The following is an 18323-nucleotide window of genomic DNA, read 5'->3' on the forward strand; positions in this document are numbered from 1 at the left end:
TTGCTCATAGTACCACTTTCCAAAATATCCCATCCTTTCACAACCCCTTACCATCCATCTACAGAAAGCAAAAAAAAAAAAGAAGAGAAAATAATGTTAAAACGTATTCTTACACATAACACTGAAATGAAATCTCAGCTCTGGCCCACATCACACACACACACGCACACAGACCTGCGTGAAAAAAAAAAAAAGCTTGCTAAGCTATCCGTTTCACATACGCAGGGACAGAAGGTTCGATATTCATTCGATCGATGAATGAAAAGGCACAATGGCAAAATCGGACGGGGCTCCTTTTCAAATCCACGTCTCCAATGTCCCCCTCCCCGTCACCCCTCTGCAGTCTGCAGTCGCAGGGCGGCCGGAGCGGCAGAGAGAGAAAGAGAGAGAGAGGAGAGCAAGGGTTACATCAAGGCTGCTCCCTGGACCGTGCAAACAAGTCTAGACCAGTGACCTGTTCAATGGCTCCTTTTCAGGAGCGGGGGCAAGTTCGCTCAGAGCGAGGAGAAAGGCAGGCATGCTCTCTTTTCAGCGGCGAAGCAGCTCACAGCCCGCAACCGCCAGGAGGTAAGGAGGGCCGGGGGGGCAAGCATCTGCTTCCATGGTTACGGGCCGGGTATGGGGACCCTACTATTGAGGAGCCTCCGTTCTCATGCTCCCACAGAGGCAATGTCACGCATCTTTAAAAAAAAAAAGAGAGAGAGAAAGAGGGAGAGAAAGCGGCAGGGCCAGGGCGAGGGCGAGGACCATATCCACAGCAGCACAGAGTTGCTCTTTGAGAGGGAAAATAAAATGATAGCACATGTCTGCTTGTGGAGGAGAGCTGAGGAGAAAAAAAACACAGAGTTGGGAAACGCTTTAGTGATGGGGGCGGCGGCATGTGCTGGATAAAGAAAGAAATGCGTCACATGATCGTAGCGAATCCTAATTCAAAGTAAGATGTATGATGTTTTTTGTGTTGTTTGTTGCCGTTTTGTTTTGGTTTTGTTGTCGGCGATGTGCGGTTCAGTTTCTCTGATGTATGTCAGTGGAGGATTTTTTTATGGGCTATTGTGTGGAAATTGTATTGTTTGGTAGAAGTCAGTAGCCCAGATGATTTATCCTCAGCAGGGGCAAAGGTCAAGGTTTATGCGTTGAACTCTTTTGTTCTGCAGGCAAGGATATTTTCTTCTTATTATTATTCCTGCTTCCTCCCATGCCTTTCCCAGTTGTAGAATAATTTAGTAGAAAAAGCTGAAGGAGAATGACGAGTGATTGAGTGGCCTGAGTTATTCGCCGTCGTTCATTAGTTTTTTGCTCTTTCACTTTTATTTTACTTTAAGAATATTCTTGAGATAAGCTAATGGAAATATTAAGACTTGGTAAATATTAAGAAAAATTGTTAATAAATGAAGATGTCTTACTCTGACCACACACAACCGATCAAATTGATATGACCTACGAATGTATCCCAAGACAGTTGTATACGTAAAACAGGACAAAAGTTGTGTTTATTCTCGCTTGTCCTTTTTTTGCCGGTTTGTGTTTTGACACGGGCTGGACACAGGCTGTGGGTCTCCAGTTGAATGGACACTTTTTTTGCGGGTGGGAGTGTGTGAAAGGGGGTGGGGGGGGGGGTGTTTCTTGACCAAGGCGTGGGGAGAGTGGGAGGTGTCGGTGTGTTGGAACGTTGAATTTGGTCATGCAGCTGACGCCTCACCCTCGTAGCGCACTCCAAACAGAAGGGACAGATGGTTGGGCCCCGAGGAGAGGCTAGGGGCCGACGGATTTGCTCCCAGACCGTGGGAAAGTCTTCCCTGGACTTCACCTGCTTAGGGAGCTGTGACTGGATTAAATAGCAATGAAAGAAATGAGAAATAGAGGAGGAGAAAAAAAAAAGTCATGCAAAGAATTGTGTACAATGCTTTGCTAGGAAGCTAGTTTAGCATTAGAGTACAGCAGTACAGAGAGATTCGGGAGTCTGTTGGAAGTGTTTTGTCATTTGTATTTGTATTATTTCTTTCTTTCAAATAACACAAAACCTCTCTGTCACTGTGTTTTCTGTGTGTGTGTGTGTGTGTGTGTGTGTGTGTGCGTGTGTGCGTGCGCATTTTGAAGGCAGCCGGGTTGCTGGGTTCATTCTGTTTTAGCGTGTGTCTTGGTTAATCCTAATTGAAAACAGTTGATGGTTGGATTGGAGGGAAGTCAGACAGCATGTTCGACCATCTCTTACTCTGTGTTTGATTATCTGTTGCACATGCAGATGACCATGTGGGCTCTTTTCATACATTGTTTTGTAAAAAAAAAAAAAAGAAGAATGAGATCATTTTTCAGGCCTGCTTCTGATTGATGTCAAGAGGCAAACACTGTTTGAATTTACGATTTTCAAAACCACAGCCTGTACTTTTGATAGATTATTATCAATTTGAAATGTGCAAAAACGCTTTAAGGATTTTATCTTTGCAGCTGTTTGACAGCTTTAAAAGATGTAGCTTTAAAGCCAACATAAAGAGATATAATTTCTTGAAGTTTGATGTAGAAAACGGATGTTGAGAACTTAATTGAAGATGTTATTTTTTTTTACCAAATTAGCATTGGATTTTGTGGTTATTGCATATCAAAACAATCATGATATTAGATAGAAAATAGGTAAAGCCAGCTTCCAAATTTAAACCCTTTTTGATAGCAGCAGCATTATGATTTTCCTAAGCAGAAAATGATTCAACTTGACTTGATTTAAACTTGGTGATAAAAAAAAATAAAAAATACTTTAACTCACACACACACTGAAAATATAATGTATTACCTTATTATATATTATAATATATAAAATATATAATAATAGTCCTCAACATCACAATATCTGTAACAGGTCTTTCCGAAAGGTCTTAGTTGGAACCGAAAGATCAGATTCATATTACTTGAGAATGACACACACACTCAAATACCTACTTTTGGCTTTAAAAGGGCATTATCTCACATAGAAGTAGAGTGCATTAGAGTTCACTTTGGGTTCGAGTCAAGTGCTCTCAATCTGAGAAGTGTGTGTGTGTGTGTGTGTGTGTGTGTGTGTGTGTGTGTGTGTGTGTGTGTGTGTGTGTGTGTGTGTGTGTGTGTGTGTGTGTGTGTGTGTGTGTGTGTGTGTGTGTGTGTGCGTGAGTGTGTGAGAGAGTGTTATTTGGACGGGGGGCAAGGTGTTAATCAAATGTGGTTTTGCAATGCCTACAACACTGTACTTGTAGTTTATGGCTTGTAATATGATACTTCCTTAGGGATACCCAGTAGCCGTTTCATTTTAATGTCCTCTCTTACCTTTTGGAAAATGAATTATAAGGAAACCCCCCCAAGTCATTGGTCCATCAACACAATGGATCGTTTAGATTTGGCCCAAACTGCCGACAGTCCTGTACCAAAAGATGAGGTCATATAGTGTATATTCATTACACTTGAGAAAATGGCGATCATTTTCATACCCCAAATTTTAAAACATTGCTAGGCCCTAACAGCTCAAACCAGCTGATTCCTTAGTACTATACTACTTTACTGTACAACTTTTTGAGTGTAAACAGAAAATCACAGCGTTACTGAATATCCAACCACAGACAAAATTGAAAATGTATGAGCATGCATTCATTTAAACCTTCATCCCCCATTGTTGAAGGATTCTTAGTTCATCGTCTGATGAACGTTAATTAGGTAACATGCCCTGTTTTGCATTTGTTCATACAACTATATAAATATTCACTCAAAGACATTTTGTGCTCCAGCCTCACTGACCTGTTCAGATCATGGTTTATTTTTATGGCTGTAATTTGCCATTGGCCCATTGGTTTGGATTCAGAGGCCCACATCATTAATCACGGAGGCCATCACTGCAGTATAATTACACTTTCTCTTTGTGTACCCGGCAACGTGTTCTCCGTCTCTAACTTGTGTACGCCGCGACACTGCAAATAAATTCACTGCTGCGCTCTGTGTGCAAACACAGAAAGAAACAAGCAAGCCCTTTCATGTCATGACACTAATGTGAATCGAGAATTATATTGACCTAAAAAAAACCTTGTCTTTTACGGATAAAAAATACAACCAACAGGGGCTAGTATACGTCCAACCAACTAGCTCACTCAACCACCATGTTTTGCATGGATTGAGCCCACGAGAAGACCTCTTTCAGAGGAACGTGTCGTTTGAAGGTGTTTGCGACAATTTAAGGCAAGGGGGCTGACAATAATGGAAGCAACAGACACTGCAGGAAACAAACGCATCTGTGTGGGAGTTGAGGGGTGGAATGGGTGGCGACGCCGCGGAACCCTTTAAGATCATTATTCCACACAAAACAACCCCCCCGGGGAGTGTGACTCCACTCTGAATAGGATCTTCCGCGGGATTTAACGGGTTAACCGCGGACAAAGGGAACGCGGAGCATGTAGCCCAGCGTGGGGTGGGGTAGATGGTTGGTTGGCAGTGGGTGGGGGTCTCTCCGGCGACAGCACCAGGACTGCATTTAGAAACCCCTCCTCTGTCCTGGTTTGCCCCTGCCTGAATTTATGGCTCACTGCAATATGTGGTCTAAAAGGTTTGGGCCTCCAGGGTGGTGAGGAGCCACATGTCTCTCGCTCTGGGATCTCCTTCCCAGTCCGCCTTTCCAAGATGCTTGTCAAAATACACCCACATGCTTGTTTCCTCAAGCCATCATCAGGGACTTTGACAGCAGGGCGCATGGCACAAGTTTAGCAGGGAGATGGTAAATCAAGACAAGCAGTTACATTAATTGTCTGGATGGACGTGAACCTTGGACCGAGGCCTGATTGGAATCTCCCGTAGATGGATCAGGGTGTTGTTCTCAGCTGTTTCAAAGATCATATGATCATAGCATGTTTCGTCTGGGCCCAACAAACCAAGCCCAACGTCGGGTTGAGCTGTACAGCTTAGCATTGACACTGATTGGCTTTGATTCTCACTCAGGCATAGCTCGTTGAAAATGTTTCCAGAGGTTTGACAGAGATTAATTAAAGTGCAAACCATTGAATATGCAGACGATATTTGTCTAGAGTTTCCGAGGGATCCATAATGGTTAACATATTCTCGGGAGGTCGATGAATGTCTAGTTTCTAAGGGGTACCTTGTGTTTTCGTTTGACATTTCTCGATGATCTGCAGCGAGACATAGTACATATCATTTATCTTACATCATTTGTCTTATATCTGAGATACATTCATATGTTTTAGAAAGTTTGGCTGTTTGCAAAAAAACAGTCAATGAAGGAGCCCTCTTTTAAGTATTCATTGAGCTCTGCCTCAAGTCTCTGGGTGTCCCCAGTCATTATGGCTTAATGGATGTTTTGAAAGTGATGTATTGCCTATTCACCCATCTGATTTACCTGCAAATCAACTCGTCTCATTGGCTGCTTCAATAGCCCTGTACGCTATTCACATTTAAGCTTCGTAATGTTAAAGTATAGCTATGCTCAGTGAATCCTTTGCAAATCATGAAAAATGAATTCATGTCCCTTTATTTTCTGAGTTTTACTTTATTGACTTCTGCCTCTTAATTGTGCATGATTGTTTTTTCAAGAGCCTAATTAAAGTCTTGAATCAGCAATTATTCTTTCCATAGACTAACACTAATTTGTTTTATTTCTAGTGGGGTATTTTCCTTTGTCAGTCAATTGGTTGGATAATGAAAGCTTCTGCAGGGAATTATTTCGGAAACAGAAATAGTAGAGTCAGGCTGTGAAAAAGTATCATTATGAGAACTGCTCTTTCTGCCTCTCCGATGAGATGGAATCCTTAATTCACTCGATTATAGTCTTCTCCTCTTGAGATGGCATGCGACAACGATTTGTTGGATAGATTATTCATTGCTTCATTGAAAATGACACCCCTGTAGCTAACCTTTTGAAGGAAATGACAGAAAGAAACCAACATTATATTTATTGAATTCAAATTTATCGTACATACTCAACAAAAAACGAAAAAACAAAACAATATAATGGTATACAACTAGCCTAGATGTAAGTAAGACCAAACTTGTGTTCTCAGCTCTCAGGTTAAGATTCAACATACACAAACGTTTTGCAGTGCTTTGGCATTGCACACCAACAAATGTAAAGTAAAAAGATAAAGAAGTAATGCTTTTTAGTTATTTATTTATGTTTCAACAATAAATTAAACTATGTATTTTCCTTCCAAAACATGGGAATGTGCTTATTCCAAAACAATCTCAATAAATAAGCCTGAATTTCCTACTAGGTTGTTATTGACATCCTATACCTATTTACTCAGAGGTAAAACCATTTTATATGAATTATATTTCTTAATTTTCACGTTTAAATCACCTCACTCGATGTGTGACACATTAACAGTTGTTGGTCAATGTTCCCAGGAAAAAGTTCTAGGACAGCAAATAGGGCCACTCAAGTTCTGTCACTTATCCTGCAAACTGTTTAAAAATCAGATTTATTGGTTTATAAATCTATTGCAATGAAAATAATTGTTGAAATACCATCTTTTCGCATTATCATATATTCATTAACAATTATTTGATCATGTTTTTTACATTATGACTCCTAAATGCTATGAAGTGCATGTCAATCTTAATTACATTAGTTGAACAATTGCATAGCCTTGCTGTATAAGCAAAAAGTTAATACTACTATTTGCATATATTATGATACGAGGAAACCCAAATTAGCCTTTTACTCATTTCGATCCCATGCATTCCATGCCGAGCTGCATGATTGGAGCTGGTGGGAATGAAAGCCCCACATTAGGTCCCGAGGCGAGCCGACCACACGATGCTGTGCTCTTTAACATCTCAGGACCAAGGTGCTGCACAACGCAATCCATTTTAATTGTCTTTTTTATTAATTTGAAATGCACAGGTCAATTAAGAAGATGCATTTCCCAGGCTTTATGTAATGTCATATTTATCGATCCATAGGGGTTGCTTTATGCACTCATTTGTAGGATACATTTATGTTTTGAAACTCAACCGTTTGGAATTCATTAAGTATTGATCCATTTAGAGATGGTAAAAGCCTGGTCGGATAGCAGTCCTATCGGAGGCAGCGTAATCAATTCTGTGCCATTCAGAAACCGGTGCCCTTTTACTTGGTTACAGTTATGCTTCAACATTAGCTCCTGCTGCAAAAAACTGAACATACATCAGGAAACTTAATGAAGTGTAATTGCCCTGCTCCATTTAAAATATCTATATTCTTTTAAATACATGCATTTGAAAATTCAGGCTTTATGGTCAAGACGGAACCAACATAACCATTTGTCTGCACTTAGCCAGCTTCCTGGTTATAGATCATTCCAAATATTTTGCTTCTTTTGTTTGTGTCTGCCTCAGCTTTTGCTGTAACTGCTCCAGAAGCCCAATTCCCTGATTCCTGCCTGCCATCCATCCCTCCCTTTCATTTGATTGGCTCTAGCATAGTCAGTAACAGCCAATAAGCCATGAGGAAGATCGTAGTGCTTAGTCTGGTGCTAGGCAGTAGGATCAACAAACAGGTGGGTCAGACAAAGTCATTGTCCCGGCTGGCTGCGCAGCAAAGCTTTGTTAGAATTTAAAGCAACGACACACTCCAAAAGACTTTCTAAATAACATAATTTCTATTTCTATAAGTTTAATACTTGATCATTAAGAGATCTGACATGACAAAACTGAGGATTTTACATGTGATCTCCCACGTGGAAACCCCACAAACACCAATGGACTTTTTTTTACACAAACTCTCAGTTTTAGCATTTAGATTAACTCATTTTAATTTAAAATTTATTCTTGGTATATCTCTCTTCAGCAAATGTATCGAGTTCATCATCAGAAAAATCGTAAAACTTTAAACGCAATAATGTATACTTTGTAAGTATTGTTTTTTAGTTTCTGTTGAGCAATGACATACATTGTAGATCTGTTTACAAAGGAATAGGTTATTGAGTAGATCATCAAATCACAACGTTAGCCTTTTAAATCGTTAGACCACCTGTGTGCCATTTCACCCCTCTTGCTACATTTTCAAGCTGCCTTGACCTTTACTCCATTTGAAAAAGACAAAATAGATACATAAAAAATATAAATTAAATAAATTCTTCTTAGGTTACACATAATTACCATGTGCATTCACTGTTTTCGATATGATGATCTGTGTCACAATATTTTATTACATTCATATTTTGTGGTCTGTTTCCTTCCATCCCCAGACATATGGTCTATGGATCTCGTTCTTAAGTGGATGTGTTCGTTTCTCTCCCACTCCCACACAGAAACCATACAATATTTAATATTGCCTGTTTGACAGCTTGACTCCACCCGTCTGATTTGCAGTGGTATATTCCATCCCAGGGGAAGGCCCTCCCCCCTTCCACAGCTACCATCTCATCCCCAACCCCGATCTCATTTGAACTTTGACCCTGGCCCCCTGCCTTTCAGGATATGAAATGACCCCCTCAGTGGCAGAATGTTTTGGAACAGTTTCAGCTAAGTCTGTTTAATGGAGTCTAGAGCAGGTGAGCCTTGGAGGCCCCAGCATGGCTCCTTTGTTTAGGATTCCTCTTCCCCTCCACGGGCCAAGACACCACAGCAGTTAGCACCCCTAAGCACCACACATAATGAAGACCAACCATGCATGAAACATTATTCTTTCATTTAGTTTCTTATGCTTATTTTGTTCTTGTAATTTGTAATATTAAGTTCATTATCCTTTATAAATGACTCGGTCTGAATGTTTGACCGACTCAGCTCCCACATTGATTGTTTTATAAAACAAGCTTGGGAGATTGCGAATGAAATAGTGTGACATCCTCTAAGGATTTAATAAAATTGGCTGTTTCTGTTAGATTGCCAATCTTGATGTTACCTGGGGTGGGTGGGGACTTTGATTCATGCAACCCATCACCAGTGACTAATGTCACTGTTGTTGTAAGTCAAGGCGATTTGGCTGTAAATCATAATCCCTTTTATTGTGTAATTTGGCAACATTTTATTACCTTTTGCCCAGACTCCTACTGGGAGGTATCTGATAAATCCCTGTTTCAGAATCATGAGAATGCAATCTTTGTGGTCACTCAAATGTCAGCAACCAACCCTAATGGACTGCCAAATCTAAGCAGAAAAAGGTCTGAATGTCATTTCCCTAACCCTCCTCATTCGCTATGTAAAACAAAACAAGCGATTGGATTACATGATGAAATCTGAGGCAACCAGCATGCCCATAGAGTTGATTTTGGAAGTCTTGGAGAATTCCTGCTCCACATCGCATTATCCTCTCCTTTGCCCCACCTCGGGTGATGGGCAGGCTGCCAGGTGAAGGTTGCCATGACTCCTAACACCACCCCTACTCCCTACCTACCCCACTTGGAAGGTGCCAATTTTTTGGTTGGGGGAAGTGTGTGTGTGGGGGGGGGGGGGGGGGCCAGACTGGGTTTGGGTTTGGACAAAAGATGTCTTCACAATGTCAGGATAATAATTGCTGGGAATGCTGTGGCTTTTGGTAGGAAATCATGTGATGTTTCAAGCCAAGGTTTCGTTATTGTGCCAAGCAAGAGAAAGGCAAAGAGAAGAGGTGAAAAAGAAAACTTGGAAACCGATGCCAACGAAAAAAAGGCTTCTATCAAGTTCCTCTCTCCGCCCGTTCTCGTTCGAAAAAAATGAAAATGGCGGATGGAGCCGTCTTGTCAGCCAGCTAATTTAGAAAATGCCGTGCAGCTTTTCGGCTTGAATGTTTTCCTGCACTTTAAGAACGGACATTTCCTAACATTTAGTAAAGAATGGTATAAGCGGTAGTGGAAAAACAATGGTCAGATTGAAAAAAATAAACCTGAGTGGAAATTAGATGAGGAAAAGACAAGAGATAGTGAAAGTCTGGCAATGGCATTTGTTCCCACTCTCCGCGGTTGCATACCTGTCTTTGTCGCACTGCGGTGGTTGGAATATTCTGGTGTTTAGGACTCTGGCATTGGCACGGTTAATAGTAGCTGACCGTGGTCTGCTTGATTACACTGGCATCCCTCTCAGCCGGTCTGATTTATGCAGCTCCTTGCCATGGCTCTCTGCTGCCCGCGGTCTTGGCTGAGTTGTTTAAACCTCTCCCCACAAACGCGGCGCTCATGGCCGCGGAGAGGACCGAGAAATGGGATTTCTGGGAGCCTCTTTAGGATAACAATCCACAAGAGTTAGTTCTACATTATGATAAGGACCGTGGATCTAATTTTATTTCCGGGACCCGGTGAGAAAAAAAGCGAGGCAGAGCACATTTCTTGCTTTACTTTGTCTCTTTGTTGCTCAGACACTGTGCAGACACAATTACCGGCTCTTGCTTCCAACTAACGTGAATATGCTTTAATGCATAATCTCAATAGTACTTCACTAAGCACAGTGCTAATAATTTGTCAATTGTATAATTTCTAATTAAAAGATAATTAATATTCTGTAGCATAATAGGCCTCAACCGCATCCAGCAATGTCCCTTTTCATTTAGTTAATTATGGCTTTTGTTTCTTTTCTGTTTTCAGAGGGAGAAGAGTGAAAACTTGAGCTGCCCTGGACCCATCAAGAACCACCGAGGCGAGACAGATTCTGAAACCGGTAAGTTAAGAGAAAACTTGTCTTTCTTTCTCGGTGGTTGGATGAATGGGGCAGATTTGCCTTATGTATCCTCTAAATACTACAAACCGTCACTAGGCTGTAACGAGCGAGATGAAGGGTCAATTTAATTTTGTGGCTTCCTTGTTATTGTCCTGGTTTATTTGAATGCTGTGGAGCGGATACACAGCCCAGACAGTGATTGTAAGTAGTGAACCAGGCAAGGGTCCTTCAGGAGTCAAGTGCCGTTTCTTCCTACTTGGCTTCTCTTGCAGTGAAATCATCCCAGGGGCAATTACAAGTATTAACACAGTTGTCAGGTCACATAAGCTGGGACAGTGATGTTTTTTCCCTTGATATTTTTGCTTTCATTATTTTGATACCATTTGCTATTTAACCATTTGACACAAACCCGTAGATCCGATCTTGTGGCAAATATGACAGCACAAGTTCGCTTCTGCAGGTCTCTGTCATCCTGGTGTGAACTTCGTCAAACTGCTGTTTTTGCAATGTAATTTGATAATGTTGAAAATACATATTCATGGATGAGGAAGGAAGGCATTTTATAGTTGCATTTTGATAACATCTTAAAAAACAAAGGGCAAAATGCTTGACCTGGTACCCTGGCATGATTGTAACGCATACAATTCATTTTCTACGTAAATCATTAAAAGACTAAACACAGGAAACGAGATGGCAGAAGTAGCTTTTCATGGAGCAAGGAGTCAAGCGCCCCCTGAGGGCAGAAGCCTAGTCACCCTTGGTTTAACAACCAGACTCTGGAAGATCAAGGAAGGCCCTGCCTGGCGGTCTATGACTATGCACTGCATTATACTGCCTCAGCAGATCTGTTATGTTACCTGGAGCTCCATGCAGACAAAGTGTTTTAAAAGTCATGCAAATGATTCCTCCAGCTAACAGGGAGCCATTGGGGGGAATCCAGGATTTGCGCACCTGTGATGTCATCTATTATAACCTGTGTTATCCCTGGCTGCTGCACGGTGGACTAGGTAGGTACTGAGAGAGATTACGATAGTCCAGCGGTGAGGAGATGAGGGTATGGACGAGGTTAATGGTTAAAATGGGATTGTTTTGGAAAAGGTTCAGAGTTGCGGGAAAATTAACTGGCTAACTTTCTTGACCTGATGTTTAAAGTCTTATTACGTTTCTGGGTTTTCACAGAGGACCTGGCTCATTCGCTTTAATGCTGGAACCTGGTGGGCAAATAGCCATTTTTTTGGTCTCATTATTTGGTCCAGTTAATAATAATTGCCTTCCTCCATCTAATAATAAGATTGTGATGCATAGTAATTTTAGTATGCAAACATCAATAAAAAACAAATTTAAACAACTTATAATAATATTGAATTATTCTTGAATTATTTAATTCCATCCTACCAAACCAAACCCTAAGGTACAAGTATGTGGAACCTTGACTGGGTAACATGAGGTTTGTTATGTCATAGAGATGGGAAACTTGTGAAAATGTGTGCATCCGGGTTGAGGTAGTAGGTTGTATGGTTTAGAATTACACCGTGGGAGTTGACTGTACAACCTTCTAGCTTTCCTTGGAGTACACGTACGACATCAAAGACTTGACTTAGGTTTTGAGCTAACAGCTTATTTTTATTAATATAATGGTCTTTCACTGCTCATTATCGATGCTGTTGCTCCATAGCAGATTTCTTTTTCCTTGCTCTTGCCAACTTGCGGTTCATGCTTCGTAGTTGACCTTTGCTGACCTTTGCGGCCGAAACAATTCATTGAGCCTCTGTTTGATATATTTTAGACATGGTTTCCTTTTCTAAAATAAAAGTTTACACAGTATTGATCAGATTGGTGACCTTGTCTCCACTGCAATGTTATCCCTCCAGTACAGTTTGTTAATTCACAATATGTGTTGCTGATTTTGAAGCAGTGGTTTATTTGGATAAACACCAGTATTTTGGGTTAATTTTGTCGTTGATGGTCCAACAGAATGCCATTAAAGACCTGCTTAGTCATTTGGATGCAGAACATTTTAACCTTAATGTTAGAGCGGTGATAAATATTGCTCCTTCCTTTTAAAGGGCATATCTCTCAATAAGGCAGAGCTGAGTGGTAGAACCAATTTCACAGTATAGTGGCTTTACCCCTCAAACCGAGCCTCAGGCTACTTACGCCATGGTACTCCATCTTACCAGAAGTTTGTTCAACGGGGGGGTCATGCCATCATTTAAATGGCTTGTGAGATGTGAACTACTGGCAAACTTTATGACACCCAGATGCGGGTATATAAAGTATACAGAGTGAAATAGACAGAGTCATAATACATTTCAGCTGCTCCGTTTCATACACTTCCTGCCCTTTTACAACATGCGCATTTGCACTTTATATCGGAAACTTTTCTCTGAGATATAGAGGTCTGTTTAGAATCCAGTGACGGCTTCAATGTCTCTACAACTGAACAGCCTTACTTTCGACCATTGAAACGGTACCTTTTTCGGCATGAAAAATAAAGAATGTTTATGCTTTGTGTAGTGGGCCATGTGACATATTGGATGGTGTTACACACAGAGAGCATTTATGAGGCAAGATCAGGTTTCAGGTTGAGCTTGGCTCTCTGACACTACAGCCTCTGTTTACTGTAGATTTGTCCAATTGGCTCATTGCTTCTGGCTTCATCTCTACACGACTCCACCCCACAGCTTGTAAAATGACTCCAGTTCACTAAGGAACATGGACCAGTGGCTCATCTCTAGATTTGCCACAGTTTGTTACACCTCTTTCAAGCTTGATTTGAAAGTGCTGGAGAGGCATCACTATATTCTGTTGCAGTTATTTATCCTCTTCAGCAGGAGGGAAGGTCATTTCTAAGTAGACTCACGTTTAGGGACCATTAATGTATTCTCTTGGCTTTTTGGCAACAATTCACTTTTACATTTACAATGTTTTTAATACACACTTATCCATTGTTTGTTGGGCAGTCCTTTTTAGAAAATGTGTACTGTAATCTTTGTATATCTTGGTTGTTGTTCATTTATAGATGTCATATTTCTATTTTGCAATTTATCAGACTTACAGCAATAGCCAAGTTATGACCTATATAAGACATGAATTGTGAAAAACCCATACCGCAGACAGAATGACGATATGCATATAGCTGAAGGACCTGCTTAGCACGAAACTTGGTAAACCCTATTCAGAAATGGCACCTCCATGCAGATATTTGAAGATGTGCCTGAGATGGACTGCAGCCACATCTGGCATTGATATGCAAGTCAAAATGCATTTGCAGTGACCACTCCTGATCGTATTTCCCTTTGCCGCTCAATATGCTAATAACTGTTCACCACTTTCCACAATGTTTCCATAGAGTTGGCAGACATCAGGCAAGGCTAGCTGGATTGGCTTCATGGTAATTGAGCCGCACTGAGATGTGGATTTTTTTCTCAAATTCATGTTGGAAGAATCTGGCTAACACAATATGCGAACATGCAGGGTTGATTTAGTCGATAGAGGTTAAATCGCAGTTTTAATGATGATGTTGGCATGCGAATGATCGCATACTCTGAGCGATGGAATGCCAAGTCAAATACCATCAGGGGTGCATGTGGATTCAGTCACACTTTTTTTTTGCTAATCATTTGCCAAAATTGATAAGGCCGCAAGGACTGGCAACAGTTAACCATTTCTTCATGCTATTTCGTTTCTGTTGCCGAATGTTTTCAGTTACAGCTCAGGTCAGGTTGACAACCTACCCTGTAATTCAGCTATTTATTAGAAAGCACCTTGAGCTGCTTCCAAATGAGCCCACAGGAAATTGTGTAGTTCAGCTTTCATTGTGGTGATATGCCCACACCCTGAGTGTGTCATAGATTCTGTGCTAATTCTTAAAGTGCATTAGGAGAAGGGTATATCCATGGGAACTGTAATCCATTCATCAACTTTCATCACTTCTGTAGTCACTTGTACAGATAATGCCTGCTCTTCTCAACCAACTGAAATCAAGGTAGCAAATACCCGAGTTTCTACTCACACACACACACACACACAGCGAAAATACTGTTAGCTTCATCATTAATTATTTCACGTGACTACTCATATAGTACAGCCTCCATTTCCCCAGCATTTGAACATAGCCATGGGAGTAGGGCAGCAACAAGCTTTGATTAATTCTGAAAAAGAAGAAGGCTTTCTGCTTGTCTTTCTTCACCAACCAACTCCAATGGTTCTTCCAGATGTGTTGTCGCCATGGAGCGTTGTGCTGGCTCAGCACTCATCCGCTCAGCTGCCCCGGCAGCAGCGCTAAAAGTCATTGGTTCCAGCTGGGTTGTCATTTATGGGATGGCTGAACAAATAAATTATGGGATTAGATAGCAGGCGGATAGGGCCTCCGGTTTTTTCCTGAACACCCTAAACAATCGTTTCTTGTTGTTGCTCCTGGAGCTTGCCGTCCCACAGCCTTAGTGTATTTGAAAGATGTTTTTATTCAAATATACAACGTTAGAGCACTTTTATTAGACTCCAAGGCAGACACGTGTCATTCGTTATAAGGTAGTGCCGCGTTGTTGATGATGATTGCTTTGTTTTGCCTTTTTCTTTGGTTGTTTAGAGCTTCTTGCAAACGTATAACCTATAGACACACAAACAACGCACAAACACAGGCAGCCATGGCAACCCCTGATCTCTTAAGATTTTAAGAGGCGTACGCTGCAGCATAGACACACATGAGCTGGAGAGGCAGCCAATGGGATAAGCACCTTTTCTAACAATGAGATGACACACACACGCACGCACGCACGCACACGCACACGCACACGCACACGCACACACACACACACACGCACACACACACACACACACACACACACACACGGAAGAAGCAAACTGGATAAAGAACCGGAAAACATTTGTTTCTAGGCCAGTGGCTATTTCTATCATTTTCACAAATATCAGACTCATCCACGAAGGCAAGTCTCGTTGAATCGTTGAATGTCCCAGCTGCTAGGAGGGAGCGATTCCTCTTAATGCGGCCGAGATAATGGCAAATGAATAATCATAACACACCAATGGCAGACGGGGGGATGTCATCGATCTGTCTGGACCCAGCCCCTCTCCGCCTGCTGCATCAGCCACTCTCCCCCTATTGATACGCTCTTGCCCCTTGACCCCTGGGACAGATCAATGCCATTGATTGGAGAAGGGCAGGGACAAGGGCAAGAACTGCTGACTGGCCCGACAGCCAGTGTGACAAGACATGATCGTCATTAATGTCCCGCTGGCTGGCTGGTGGGCTGGCTTGCCGGAGAGGCGCTGTGCATCGCATATTCTCTACCCCCCCACCCCCTCCCCCTCCCTCCGCCAGCCCCCTCCTTCACTCACACACTTTCCACTCTTTTCCTATAGCTCTGCTTTCTTGCTCCAGTCCTCCATTCTCCATCCTGCGTTTTCCACGCTGTCTGCGACGTGGCCATTGTTTGACTACCTGTCTGTTGCATGAGGCCCATCGTCTGTGCCACAGATATGGATCAGACCACCGAGCTATTTCGGGCTCTTTGTGTAAAAAAAACCCACCCAATAAAACAAGTCATTGCGTCATGGCAAATGGCAGCACCCATGTGCCATTCGACTCGAATCAACTGCAACCCTTCCGGTTCACATTTTGGTTTATATTAAACCAAATTCATTTTTTTCGTTTAGTGTAGAATACAATGTACTTGGGTGGTGGTCTGTGCTGCCATTGGGCTGCATTGTCTTTGCTGTGGGATGGGGGAAATAACTCGGCGTCATCCGTGTCTTACCGACGCAAAACAAAGACGGAGTGTGGTTACGGTGTAGACTGTTGTTATCTGCTAATGCAGTTTGTCACATAAAAATGGATGTCATTGCATTACGTGGCTTAATTACACTCGCGAGCAACCTATTTTTAGTCTAGACCGACGAAGTGAGCGATTAGGAGATGGGAGCAATATATTTGTGTGTGTGTGTGTGCGTGTCTCTGTCTCTAGGTGTGTGTGTGTGTGCGTGTGCGTGTGTGCGTGCGTGTGTGCGTGCGTACCGAGGCGAAGGGCGGGGGAGAGGCGGCAGCTCCAGACGCTGCAGTGACATGGCTGTAATAGAGCTGATTGATCACTCCCCAACACACTCTCACACACACACACACGCACACACACACGCGCAGAAAATAGCACACCCCCAAAGCCCCTGCGGTCGCCACCGCCATCATCAGGCCAGAGACTTACCCTCCCCCACTAGACTTCAACCTGGTCACGGTATTGACATTGGCCGGAGCATTCGTTTTCACCTCGACAACGAAAACGCTTCTGTTGTTCTGCCGTCGATGCCGCAGCCGTCGCCATGTCCTCACTTCCTCGTCCCTCCCGTTGACCGCGGACCTCGAGGAAGCATAGGGCGAAATGACATTTAGCAAATTCATCCCCTCTTTCTTCCCTTTTTTCCCCTGCACTGCGACAGAGCTCCCCCAAACCTGCTGTTTTTTCCATTTGAATTAAAAGGGCATAATCAATCAATGATAACATTTGCAGCGCTCTCTCCCTGCCCCCCTCCGCTGTCAGACGGGGTCACAACCCTAATCTATCGCTGGGTGTTGGGGGGGCGATTAGGCGCACAGATTAGACCAAGCCGTCTCATAAGGAGAAGCAAACAAACACGAGGGCACGGAAACCCAACGGTTCGCCATGAGCGCTCCCTCCTCTCGCTCTCCTCCCCAGACAGGACGTACAGCAAACATCTATCAAGCTTTAGAGTGCGACAAATATACAAGGCTGCGGAAAAAAGCCAGATAGTCGGATAGCAGACGAGGAAATGACGTTATATGACATTTAACACAATGGCCGGCGATGGACGACGATCTTTTGGTTAGTCCTATAGTAGATCGGTCAAAGCTTTCTCCTGATTAGAGATGCATTATAAACACCCCACTCAGCCCTGATAACCCTCCCCCCTCTCCTTACACACACACACACACACACACACATACACATACACACACACACACACACACACACACACATACAGACCCATACATTCACACACCTAAAAAGGTACAACAACACTCATTCCCACTTGCATTGAATTCTATTTAATTTGCCCATGTTATACTAAACTCGTTGCAGTGCGACAAAGGACCTATCCATCGTCAGCTTCTATATGTGTGTACGTTTGCGTATGAATATAGAACATTTTGCGAAGTACGTTATTTGATCTCCCCCCAAACGAAAATGTAAATGAAACAATGCCCTGCGGACCTGAAAATTGTTTTGTCTGTGTGTTTATTGTCTCGGAAGGGAGGCGTCCGAATGTGACGGCGCTGTCTGTCGCCCAGCACGCCGTTGTGTAGCATGGTCAAAATGTTTTGACAGTAACTGTTTGTGCTCATGCTTGACGTGGCCCTGCGTCGCAGTCTGCTGGCACATCCTGTCGGAATAAATTAATAAATCGGCCCATGTGCCGTTTGTGTCCACGGAGGTGGCCCGATTTCCGATTTCTTAATTTCTCTATTTATTATTATACATTATTCATTCAATCCTTTTTTTTTGTTTCTTTTTTTCCCGCTCGGCGGCATTGTTGAAGTATCAGAGAGTGCGTCATTTGTTTGGCTGTTTGTTTGTTGTCGCCTGTCTTCCTGTTTGTCATCTGTGCCATTGGCTGCCAGCAGTGTTTTCTGTCTGTTCAGGCTGTGCCCTGTTTGTGTGTTGTCTCAGATGACTGTGTTTGTTTCCTGCCTCCAATATTGTGTCAGAGACTATGTCTGT

The sequence above is a fragment of the Gadus chalcogrammus genome, chromosome 7 (assembly GCF_026213295.1).
Source record: "Gadus chalcogrammus isolate NIFS_2021 chromosome 7, NIFS_Gcha_1.0, whole genome shotgun sequence".
In the NCBI taxonomy this organism is placed as follows: domain Eukaryota; kingdom Metazoa; phylum Chordata; class Actinopteri; order Gadiformes; family Gadidae; genus Gadus; species Gadus chalcogrammus.